The 13233-nt window shown below is 38.9% G+C and overlaps 1 long non-coding RNA gene across 1 annotated transcript in view; it reads right to left on the bottom strand.

The window, feature by feature from the left end:
- Window positions 1-1195: 1195 nt before the first annotated feature.
- Window positions 1196-13233, bottom strand: part of LOC138164774 (uncharacterized) — a 406420-nt gene continuing 394382 nt past the window's right edge. Inside the window, exon 2 of the long non-coding RNA XR_011169171.1 lies at window positions 1196-1283. This is a non-coding gene — a long non-coding RNA (uncharacterized lncRNA). The remainder of the gene's footprint in view (window positions 1284-13233) is intronic.

Below are 13233 nucleotides of genomic sequence, written 5' to 3' on the forward strand. Positions count from 1 at the left end.
GTTCAGTAGTGAGCAGGTGTAAATTACTTTGAATTCAGAGATGACATAATGGCCATGTGAATTTTCCATATGAATTTTAATTCTACTTGGAGTTTTACTCAGTGTTGTTTTCTAACCATCTGAGTCATAATTAGCACACCAAAAGTCATCTCTGAAGGTGTAATGAATTAATGCCATCCCATCATGGTTCCAAAGAAGTTGTAAGACTCTATCTCCTAAGAGAACCCCAAGAGAGCTCAGACTCTATGCAGGTGATGGCATTGTATTTCTGCCTTTCCATCCCCAGTATTATTCTTGGCACTAAATTATCAGGTGCTTGTGCAAGTTGAAGAATTCTTTGTTCGTAATCACAGTCATTGAGATTTGCCTTATTTTTCCACTGTTTTTATTATGTGTCTAAAGTCTAGAGCAAACTTCGTTTCACATGCATTGACTATATTGTAATACGATCTGCTCCTTTAAAACAATATTTTGAAGTATAGGATAGGTTAGATCACTTTGAATTTAGAAAAATTAGAACTTGAGTCCTTTACAAAGACATTTTGAGTCAGAAGGGAGATTAGACATTGAATTCAACCCTCCCATTTTTCAGGTGAAAAAACTGAGGATCAAAGAAATCAAGTGGATGTCCAAGGCCACAGAGGCAGGAGGAGGCAGAGGTAACTCAAGCTTGGGTCCTCCATGCCAAAAACCAATATTATTTTTATCTGATGCAGGATAATACCCCCTTCAGAAACAAATAACTGTAGAACATTCAAAGGAAGATTACCAGGATGGTGCAATGACTTGAGTCTATGGCATGTAAATCAGTCATCATAAGACAGAAATTATGTATTGAGTCTTTGTAATAAGAATGTAAATTTTAAAGATCTTCCCTGCCCCTAGGCTAATGTGCACCTGAAGCCTGGGGTAGGGGAGGCTTGTTTTTCAGTAGATACTTCTTGATTGGCCAGTGAGTCAATAAGGTTGTTACATTCTCTGAGCCAGGAGAAGGCTATATAAGCCTTGATGTGTAGCTTTGTTTTTGGGACTCACTTTGAGAAGCGTTCTGTGATTTGATCTGAATTCTGGGAAGCCGTTGTTGAGAGTCCCCCGGCTTTGAAAAACCCAGAATGTGGAAACCCAGATGTTGACTGGGTATGGATGTAATGGTTGGACAGTTTGGAAATCTGTCTACTTGATTTTTCTGTCTTGATAATTATGCCTGTATACTTTGAGGTTCAGGGTGCTGACCTTTTCTCCTGAAAAAGGTAAACGATATATGTCTGAATGATTAAAGTAAGCTTGTTAACCCATTTTGAGTTGCTTTTCTTTAACAAAGCAGATCCAAGAACCTGTGGTAGCTGCAAACCCTGAAGACGCTTGGGGTGCTTGCTGCTACAGTCTTCCATTGAGTGAGCTGAAGAATCTATCCTGGAGAGCAGAAGAATTAGCAAGCTATGATAACCACGTTCAAGAGGGGAAGTTTTTGAAAGGGAAATTAGTCTTTTTTTTGGGGGGGGGGAATAGAGCTTCAAGGGCATGGTGATGAAGGAAGGCTGGTCCAGAAGTCTGAACCAGGAAAAATGAATGGATAAAAACAAAAGATTGTGTTTTAAGAATTGGAATCACGCATAAAGGGATAGAGTTTCCTCAGAAGATAAATAATTCCAAACCAGATGTTTCACAGCTGTTTGTCAGCTTTCTTTTCCAGCATAGGCTGAACCAGGTAGCTACTTCATTCTTTTCTAATTATCAGGATCAGTGACACTCAGTCTATACCATCATCTCTGTCACTAAATTGCACTAGTAACATTAAGGAAGTCCTTGGCCCTCTCTGTATCTTAGTTTGTTCCTTGGAATAATAGAATTATATCTTATGATTTTCAAAGTCCATTTGAGTGCTGAAGCCTAAAAATTTGATAGGCACAGAGAGCTAAAGTGTACACCAAACTGGTTTGAAATAGGAGATGGAGGCAACTAGGTGGTAGATTTTTCAATAATTAGATAAAATGTGGGCTATTTTCCAAGGTTCAATAAAGGGAATTTATCATCTACCTTCCCAACCATCCAAATACCATCCTGTCCTTTTCAATGGTCCCATTGGTCCATCCCAAACTTCACAATGGCCTTGACCTGAATTACTTATTATATCCTTCACTAGCATCTTTTCATTTACATTTTCTAAAATGGCCCCCAAAGATTGTAACAATGACTATGTTTAATACCAAACTGAAATGCCTTATCAGGCACATTAAAAGAATTGATAGTAATGACATTTCTCCTCAGGAGAGCTAGAGCAGTGTAATGGACCAGCACTTGTCTCCATTTGGGTCAAGACAAAAGCCATTTCGAAAGGTCCTTTAAAAATATGCTGTTGATTATTATTTTTAATAAGCATGTGCATGGATTGCTTTTTATGTTCTGTCCCTTCTCCCTGTTGTCATGAATTCACTATGCAAAATTTGGATGAAAAAAAGTGCAAGATTTATAGTATGAGCAGGCTGTAAAAAGGACTGGAAAACTTGGCAGAAACTTAATTTATCATAAGTGGAAATACCTGAACTGATTTAAAGAGTCTGAGTCATGTCATGTCATACATCCTCCAAAGAGTAATTCAGATGGAATGTCACTGAAATTTCAGTGACTTAATAAGGTATCTGGTTCACTCAAATCGTACACAAGTGAATTGGAAACCAGTGTTTCAAAGGGTAAAAAAATGGAGTGTGGCTTTTCACATCCTTTCCTCGGCTGCTATTTGAGAGCACAGAGCATGAGGTCAGGTCTTGGCAGTGAGTAAACTATTCCCAGAGCAGAAATTAGATTTTCCAAAGCACATTTCCACTTTCAGGGGTCTCTGGGGGTGTCATTTAGCATGTTGAAGTGGCAGTTTTCAAAATGGTAGCCTGCTGTCAGGAAAGAGAGAATAGCCTCGACAAAATGCCTCGTACTCACACATCCATACAAGATGAATCATTTGACAAGGCTTAGATATTGTCCTATAAGAGCTAACTCACTATATGGTTTTTCAATATAGTATAAGTCATTTCTACTAATTGTAACCTATCAGTTATATACAATTTTTACATGTTGAGTGCTCTATTTTTTCATTTAAAATTAATACATCCCCTAATTGGCTGATTAAATGAACACTGAATAATTCATCAAGTCATTTTCAGGGAAAGGTATTTAGAAGGATTCATAATTGATGTGATTCCATGGTGGAAAAGAATGGTACCTTCTCATCTAAGGCATATATTGACACATTCCTTGACTCTATTCCTGATATAGACAGAGTCCTGTTATTTAGGGTAGTTGAAGGTCCTGAATAAAATTCTGTAATTTAAACAATTTACTAATTAACTCATCCCTTCAATGCACATTTTAAAAGTGCTGACTTTGTATCAGACAGGATGCTCAGGCCTGGACGTACAAGACAAAATTGATGCATTCCTGTGTGCAAGCATCTTGCATTGTCTTGTGGGGAAACACATAACTTTTTTTTTTTTTTATCTTTCCAATTGATAGTACCCTCCTGCCATAAACACATTGAATCATTTCATTTTTTATGTCTGTAGATGAGTATAATGGGCAGCTCTGTGTGATCCTGGACAAGTCACTTTATCTCTTATCTCACTTGCTACATCTATAAAATGGGGAGAATGGTAACACCTCTATCTCCAGGTTGTTGTGTGGATACAATGGTCTACTATTTCTAAAGTGCTAGATAAATGCAAACTACTGTTAGAAAAAACACGACTTTTCTCCCTGAATTAAAATCTGACCTCTGACCCTTTCTGGTTTTGTGATCCTGGGCAAGTTACTTAACCCAGTTTGCTCCAGTTTCCTGATATGTAAAATGAGCTGGAGAAGGAAATGGCAAACCACTCCAGGGTCTTTGCCAAGAAATCCCCACATGGGGTCATCAAGAGTTAGCCACGACCAAAGAGATATATCTAATGACTCTGCCAATACAGAGGGACTTTGAGAGAAGCAGCTTCTTCCCTTTGATCCTCTTAGCCACACGGCTACCATGGGGCTAGAAAATGGCTGGAACTTCATTAATGGAACACAATAGCCACTAATAAACATGTACTTGGAGATTTAGAAAGAAAAGACAATGCTAGAAAGGAAATCTAATTCTCTCACAGCAGTCAGCTTGCAATGCTAACATGAATTAGTGGGCTGAGATCTGTTCTTGACAAGAACATATGGGTTTCAATAATGTCTCCCTTACCTCTTGGATATGCAAAGCAGGGTAAGGCAGAGTCCCTCTCTGTTCTAGGCAATTATCTAAGGTTCTATGTTTCAGAGAAGGTACCTAACTCTATTGGTGGATAGAGTTTCCTGACCTGGAAGTTCCCTCTACCAAAAATGTCACAAGCCCATTCTTATCTTGGTCCTAATCATCTTTTAATTTGATGTTATAGATTTAATCAAGGACCTGGTGTTCTACTCTTACACAAAATATGGTTACACAAATACTAGGTTTAATAACTATATCAACTATATGAAAATGTTACCTAAACAAATAGTCCATTGCAGAAAAGAAATTGATATAATAGGAATTTTGTGAAGGCATAAACACTCTTCCTGTATACCTCAAACCCAACCAAAACCTCTTCCAAGATAAAGCCTGGGGCACCTGCCTCACACCTATTTTCTAGGTTTCCTGTGACTCCGTTCCAGAAGTCATTAAAAAGTTTTGAAATAGACACTTTGTACAAGGTGTTAGGTGAGGGTCTAGTTATCCAAATCCAACAAAGAAACTGTACCTGGCCTCAAGGAGTTTTCATTATCCAAACTGAAGCAGAGTGATTAACACCAAATATTTAAAAAGGAATAAATATTGACAAAGGGATGGAGGAAGGGGTGTGTGTGAGGAGAATAGGAATAAGGAAATTCTTCATGTGGGATGCTATTTCATTTAGGACTAGCATCTGAACTGGTCTTTGAGGAAAGTCAATATTAAGTACTCTAAGCTAGCGGTGAAGTGATAAGAGGGATGTGCACTTCAGCATGTAGGCTCAAAGGCAGGTGAACTGTTTAAGAGCAAATAAGAGACATGTGCTGGAAATTGTCTTAACAACCATCTCTCCAAAAACAAATAAACAAAACACAAAGATAAACATGCAAAATTTCTCATTTTAACCTGCATTATCACCATTTTCTCATCCCTTCCTTAATTTTAGAGATCAACACAACATGATTTGCCAAGTGTTCGATGTTTTTTCAATGTAAATGCTCATGGTGAACATTTAACCATCAGTTCTGATGAGTAGGTAGGAGTTGGCTTTTTCGACGTTTGGGCATACATACAAGATACGTAACATAGAGTTTGGAGAAGAGGTTTCTCACTAGTTTGGTTTGGCTAAAGAATAACATGAAGGAAAGTATAGGCAAATAAGGCTATAGCCTAAGTGTGAAGGATGTTCAATACCAGGATGAGAAGTTTGCTTTGAATTTAAGAGTCACTAACCACTAACACAACTTTTATTTTAAAGGGGGGAGGGAAGGGTGTAATGGGAATGCAAATTTGGAAGATCTTCCATGCCCCTAGGCTAAAGTGCACCTGGAGCCTGGGGTGGGAGGCTTGTTTTTCAGTAGATACTTCTTGATTGGCCAGTGGGTCAACAAGGTTGTTACATTCTCTGAGCCAGGAGAAGGCTATATAAGCCCTGATGTGTAGCTTTGTTTTGGGGGCTCACTTTGAGAAGTGTTCTGTGATTTGATATGGATTCTGGGAAGCCGTTGTCCAGAGCCCACCCCCACCCCCCTGGCTTTGAAAAACCCAGATGTTGAAAGCCAGATGTTGATTTGGTATGGATGTAATGCTTGGACAGTTTGGAAAGCTGTCTACTTGATCTGTTTCTGTCTTGATAATTCTGTCTGTGTATTTTGAAGTTCGGGGTGCTGACCTTTTTCCCCTGAACAAGGTAAACCATATATGTCTGACTGATTAAAGTAAGCTTGTTAACCCATTTTGAGTTGCTTTCCTTTATCAAAGAAGATCCAAGAACCTGTATGGGCAGCAAACCCTGAGGAAATGCTTGAGGTGCTTGCTGCTACAAAGGGCAATTGGGGTTAAGTGACTTTCCCAAGGGCACATTGCTAGTAGGCGTTAAGTGGCTGAGGCTGAATTTGAACTCAGGTCCTCCTGACTCCAGGGCTGGTGTTCTATTCACTGTGCCACCTAGCCACCCCAACCACTAATACATCTTGAGGTGGGAAGTGACATGGTCAAATCGATGTTTTAAAAATAGTACTTGATATTTGGAGAGAAGATAGATTGGAGAGAGGAGAAGCAAGAGGTCAAAAGGTCATGTAGAAGCCTGATATCTTAGTGGTGGTGTTCTAGTCTATTTGCACCCACCAAGTGTCCGTTATCTTTTGGGAGATTTATAATTGTGAATTCTGCTTCAGAAATCTACTAAGCTTATGATTCTGAGTAACCTCAGTTTCCATATCTGTAAAATGAAGGCACTGGACTTAATGGTCTTTAATCCCTTCCAGCTCTGATTTGAGAATACTGATTTTTCTGAGATCATGGCATTTCAGAAATTATCAGGAAAATGGTGGTGTTCAAAATATTGAATTTTTCTATTAGTGAGCAGTTCGGGATGCCTGAGGGACAAAGTTGCATAATTTGTCAATTTCATCTACCATGGTTTCTGCTTCATTTTCAATTCAAAATACCAACTAGGGGAGGTAACACAGCTGATAATTGATTGGTGAAGGTCTTCTAAGGCGTCATGAGAATAGGGCATTGGAGAAGGGAAGGCAAGATGAAGGTTAGATACCTAAAGAAGTAGAAGTCAGTCCATGGGAACAAACAAATGATCGATAACCACCCACAAAAGCACAAGGGAAGGTCAGAGATGAAGATCAAGGACTAGGGCAGAGCCAGCTACTGTTACTGTTGGTGATTCTTAGTGGAAGAGAGCCAGTGTCACCATGTGGGGGCACTGACTTGGCCGTGCATTGGATCTGTGTGAGGCAGAACTAGACAAAACCATCAGCCTCTGTATTTGGAGGGAGAAGTCTTGATTTTCGTTACGAGAGCTAAACTATTATCAGTATGAAACCTTTCCTTCCCTCCCTACCGATCTGTCATTGATTGTGCCTACCTTCTTTATATACTTATACATGCACGTGTTGTCTCCCTTGGCTGGATTAAAAGCACTTTGAGGGCAAGGATGATTTCATTTTGTCTTTTTATCTCCAGAGCATATCATGGAACAGTGTCTGGAACATAGTAGGTGCTTAATAAATATTTGTTAATTAACTGAATTGATAACATTTCTGTCACTTCCTACCTATCTTGGAGACTTGGTTTCTTTAAGGATGAAATGGGAAGAATGGTATCTGCACGAGCTTTCCTGTTGGGATTTGGGTGGTATAGTGGGTCATGTCCAGGACCTGGAATCTGGAGGACCTGAGTCCTACTATGGAATCAGACACTCATAGTGTGACCCTAGACAAGTCACTTTATCCATCTTATCTCACTTGCCCCATCTGTGACCGTGGCAGAATAATAGCACCTCTATCTCTGGGCTGCTGTGAGAGTAAAAAGAGCTATGACTTGTGCAGAGCTATAGAAATGCTAGCCACTAATATAAAATAACAGTATTAGCGAAGCTCTGCTAAGTATAAAATGTGAGCGAGACATAGAATCATTCTCAATGTTTTCCTATGCCTAATGTTGCTCGTTAGTCTTTGTGCAGAGATCCCTGAATTTATCTTTATATATTTTTCAGCTGGAGAATATAGTGGGAAGTATGCAGAATATTGTTTGAATCTTACCTCTGACAGCCAGGGCACCTTGGGCAATCTGCTTAACCTCTCAGAGCCCCACAGTTTTCTCATTTGTAAAATGGGAATAATAAGCACTGTTCTGATGATGAGATGAGACAGTAAATGTAAATCTCTTTACTAACATTAGATTGCTACCTAAGTGTTAGCTATTAGGCTTGGTGAACAATAACAATAACTTTGGAGATGCATTTCATGGATAGAAAGGCAGCTGTGGTGAAATAGTTTTAATAGTAGCACTTAGGTATAACTTTACAGTTTACAAAGTGATTAATAAATAGGAATATTTTCTCATTTAATCCTCATGACAACTCTGGGAAATAAATTGATATTATCCCCATTTTATAGATAATTAAACTGAGTCAAAAGGAGGTTAACTAACTTTCCCAGGACCATACAAGTACAAAATATATGCTTCTGATCCCAGTTCAGAACCTTCTGCACTACAACAGAACTGACCTTAGAACTGAGAAAAACTGGATTTGACTTCTGCCTCTCACACATATTAGCTGTGTGACCTTGGGCAAGTCACTGAGGCTCTTTGAAGACCTAGGCAACTCTCTGAAACTGGAAGTTATAAAGAAGGTAACAACCTGAAATGTTAGATAAGATTACCCTATCCTGGAATTTTTGATAGAAATTAAATCCCATGTCTAGCCTCTATCTCTATCCCCCTAATGGATGACATATAAGGTAAATTTAAGCAAAATAAATGAGGACTGGTCACATGGCTCTGGTGAGACTTTAGTGTGTCTCATTAGTACGTTTGTAATATCAGGAAAAGTAAGGAAGGTACCCATAACACTGGGCAGAACCCACAGTATTCACTTAGTGCTTTATGTTGGTGAATTTAATGGTTATATGGGACAGGTGGGGATAAAGGGGTAGATATTTACCTTGCTAGAAGGCATACCTCAACGAATGATACCACAGGTCCATGAGACTATCAGAAAGCCTTTTAGCACTGTGGGTGGAAAGAAAATACATATCATTGTGCAGTCTTCCTTAGAAAGTCAACTTTGAGAAACAAGCAGCTGCCCATCCCCCAGGCCCATCCCTGGCACTGTGCTAGCAATACAGCATGGATTATCATTTTGGCTTCAATATACATTGCTCTTGTCCCACAAATCCCAAGATACTGGTAAAGTGATTCCACATAATACCAGGAGAAAATACGTTTTGGTATCAAATTGCCACCCTTTGTTTAAATTCATTATTCCTCCTGTCGGGCATTCAGGCAGGAGCTTGGTCCCTAGGTACTCCCAGGTACTAAATATAAAAAGAATAGACACATCTTTGCATGATTGTTGCATTCAAGTATGACATTTACATATGTCACAAAATATTAGCTTTTAAAATTTTCATGCTAGTGTTAAGACTCTCAAAAATGCTCTCAGCTTTACAGTCCCTGAACAACTGATTCAGATCTAGTTTGGGTTCCAGAGTGGGGTGCAGAAACTCAGCTTGCTCCTGTCTTTGGCACATTAACTTGTCTGTAAGTGCCTAAATGGACCTTGAATCTGCTGCCAATGGCGACAAGGATGAACACCAGATGTCCATTGATAGCAGTAATGCTGATGCCAACATTTTAGGAAGATTACCCACCCAATGAATATTTTTTGCAGCACTGCTGAAGAAACATCAAATATAAAGTCTTTTATTTGAACTAGCTTTGCCTTTTTTTTTGCCTGAGAATTCAGTGTAACCAGTTAGACTCACAAAAAGATGAGTGTTCAGGGCTGAGGACGCCCTTATACAGAGGAGCCTAACCTTCTCAGAGGAGGTTGAGAAAGCATTGAAGTAAATGAAGTATTTCTTCTAGTCCAATGGAAAAAATAACATATTGACAGCTTACTCTATACCAATCTGAAAGAGCCACTCTTGGCTTTGGGGATGCCTGGGTTTGATGCTGCCTCTGACATGTGCTTACTGTTTGTCCATGGGCATGATTTTGGAGCCACTGGCTCTTCTCTAACAAGATAAGGAGCAGAAAAATTGATGATCTGCAGGGGCAGAAGGGGCTCTCTGAGCAGGAGTTCCCTGGATCACTGAAGCCACAGGTCCCCTAAGAAGCAAAACTAAAAGCACACAGGCTCTGTGCCAAGGAAAACAATAGCCATAGCTAAAGTAAACAAAGGACTCCGGGTCTGACCTCTAAGAGCTTACATTCTGCTGGTGAGTTTGGTGCTTCTGGAGTCACAAATTATAAATGATTTATAATGCTGTAGTGAGGTAGATATTAAATTGGAAAAAAGAAATTCTGAGGCCATAGGGACCAGAGATGAACTTTAAAGGTGAAAATACATACTAAACACAATGAAAAGAAAGCAAGTGAAGAAGCAAGACTCAACCATCATACGTCTTGACTCCCCCTGGAGTGGGAATACATTTAGTACTTGATGAGACAGAGTAAAAGTTTAAATCCCTAGAGCTTTGGCGGTTGTGGGCACAGCACAGCTTTTGCATGACTTTGTGTTGTGGCCTAGAACATTGACTTTGGGCAATTGCATCTGCCGTCCTATCAGGCTGAGATGATCCCGCCATAGTGGCTGTTATCCCGGGCAGTCTGTCCTATCAAGTACAGTCTATATTAACTCATGAGGCTTATGCTGTAATATGTGAGTATATACAAACACTCAGACGTACGTATATATATAAAAGATACATACATATACACATATATGTAATATGAATGTATGATATATAGCATATATGTGCATATCCATGTGTGTATATGCATATAGACACATATATCATCTAAGGGGCACACAGTCGGTAGAGTGCTGGGCTTGGTCTCAGGAAGACTTCCCCCTCTACTGTGTTCCAGCCTGGTCTCAGACACTTACTAGCCATGTGACTCTTGCAGGTCACCTAACCCTGTTGACTAAAGTTCTCTCATTTGTAAAATAAGCTGGAGAAGGAAATTGCAAATCACTTCAGAATCTTTGCCCAGAAAACCCCAAATAGGGTCACAAAGAGTCATACATGACTGAAATAAATGAACGATAACAACAACAAAACATATGCATGTTGTATATGTGTATATGCATATATGTGCCTATATATGTACATGGGTATATGTGTATATAGACATATTACATATGCATATACACACATTTATGTTTATATATTTGAAACTTAATAAACACTGTGAAATATATGGTGTCCTGAACCACAGTGACCTTTTCAACATTTTCTATTCCAATTGGCCAGTCATTTTAGTCGTTGCAACAGGTTACTACACTTCTTAATAGGAAGAGGAGTTGAATGGTCAGCCATTTCCAAACCCTGCATGGAATACTGAAAAGGTCAGCCAAGAACAGCAGGAGAATGTAAAAAGGACACAATTGGCATTCAGATACCTCATTTCTGTGACATAATTTTTTTTCCAAGAATAGAAAATGTCACAATTTGAGTCAGTTTTAAGAAGGGATCAGGACATAATGTACATTCAGTCCTTCTGCTTTCTACCGTTTTCATGACTTCATTATTTCCATTCAAAAGTTCCTTTTATTTCATAGTTACCTATTCTGTGAGAACCTACAACAAAATGGAAAAAAATAGGGGTTGACTTATACTCTGTACACTTTTATAAAATTTCAGAATTCAATGCAAACTAAAGCAATGGGAAATATTCTTATCACTTACTCTATGGAAAATTATCTCTTAAAAGGGGAAGAAGATGCGAGCTAGCTTTCCACATTGGGGAGGGCAGGTACACAGCTCCTCTGAGATCTGGAAAATTCCTGTAAACATTTTGGTCCTCCCTTTGTACAAGAGAAGAAGTCTGAATCATTATATTAAAAGATAAAATATATTGGTATATAATAGTATACATATAGTTTCTGCATTTGTGTGTTTGTTAAACTTGTTCTGTCATCTTCTGGCTTCTGCAGAACTCCCTCCCCCCAAATTCCCATTTAATTTCTTAGGCTGATCTGCAATATATCAACCACAATAAGTCATTATCTGAAAGGGAAAACTGTTATCTGATAGACTGGTCATGGAGACAAGGGGAAAAGGGGAAAGGACAGAGGAGAGAAGGAAGCTAAATTCTTTCCTTGGCTCACACTGACGACATCTGAATCTTGATTTAAACCAAGCTGCTGAATCCAAAGGCACTATTACATGCCTGCCTGACAATGTTACTCCCCCAATTAAAAATTTTCAGTGACTCCCCATTAATTCTAGAATAAAAGGAAACTTTTCAACATTTCTCTTGCTACAATAGGGCAGCCACACAATTTCTCATCTCACTTTATCTTATTCTTCTTACTGCACTCTTGGTTTCAGGCAAATAAACCCACTCCTCATTTCCCCTACACAATATTTGATCTCACACCTCTGTGTTTTTCAACAAATGGACCCCTTCCTTTCAAATTCCAATCACCATCTAGTCTGTGCTTCCACCTTCCTTCCTTCAGTCAAAGCACAAACGTGGTGCTTTCTCCTATTGTGTTGATAAGCCCAGGAGCCCCTGCTTTCTCCTGACTTTGGTTTGGCATTACCCCTCCTAGCAGAGCAAAATTCCTGGAAGTCAAAAAGAATGTCATAGTTTTTTTTTTTGGTTTGCTTTGTTTTGTGGCTCTTAGAACATAGCACAATTCCTTGAATGCAGTAAATGTTTAATAAGTGCTTATTCAATTTAAATGAATCCCATCTCTTTTTCTCTATTGTGACCTCAGTTATATCCAGAATCTGTGTTATGATACCACCAATACATTAAAGGAAGTCAGAGAAAAGCTTAAAAGTGATTAAGGTCATAGAACAATTGACTGATTAAAAAAAAAGTACATTATACCCAGACTGATAACTCTTAGAAGAGTGAGACCGAAAGAAGGAAATGATAAACCTTTCAACATTTGAAAGGCATGCTCCCTACTGAGAATAAGAAATCATTTAGTGATTTCCTCAGAGAGAGAAGGAGCAAGAACACTAGAAGAGAGTGAAAAGGGGATCATTCAAACTGAACGTCATGAAAAGCTTCCTGACAGTGTGAGCCGCTGGCTTAGGGACTCATCTCTGGAGGGACGTGGCACAAGTCTCATTACTCGAACTGTTGAAATCAAGAGAGACAAAACACCCCTGAAAGCTATTTATGTGTTGATTCTGCATAGAGATTGCCCAAGTCCCAAGGGCAAGGCTCTATGAAGACAACAACATTCTGCTAGGACTTTCTTCAGTCATTCTGAATTTCTGCTTTCTAAGTAGCATTCCTAAAACAAAGTAGATGTTAGGCAAGAAGCAGTCACCTTGTATGTAAGTCTTCTTTCTCTTCAGAATACACTGAATTATTGCCAGAGTTAACAGGTCAGACTGTGCTTAAACTTGCTCTCAAACCTAACATTTGCATCTATCTATCTATCTATCTATCTATCTATCTATCTATCTATCTATCTATCTATCTATCATCTATCTATCTATCTATCTATCTATCTATCT

The sequence above is a fragment of the Petaurus breviceps genome, unplaced genomic scaffold (genome assembly GCF_028583685.1).
Source record: "Petaurus breviceps papuanus isolate PSGF00001 unplaced genomic scaffold, PetGlider_PUasm1.0 207, whole genome shotgun sequence".
Lineage (NCBI taxonomy): Eukaryota > Metazoa > Chordata > Mammalia > Diprotodontia > Petauridae > Petaurus > Petaurus breviceps.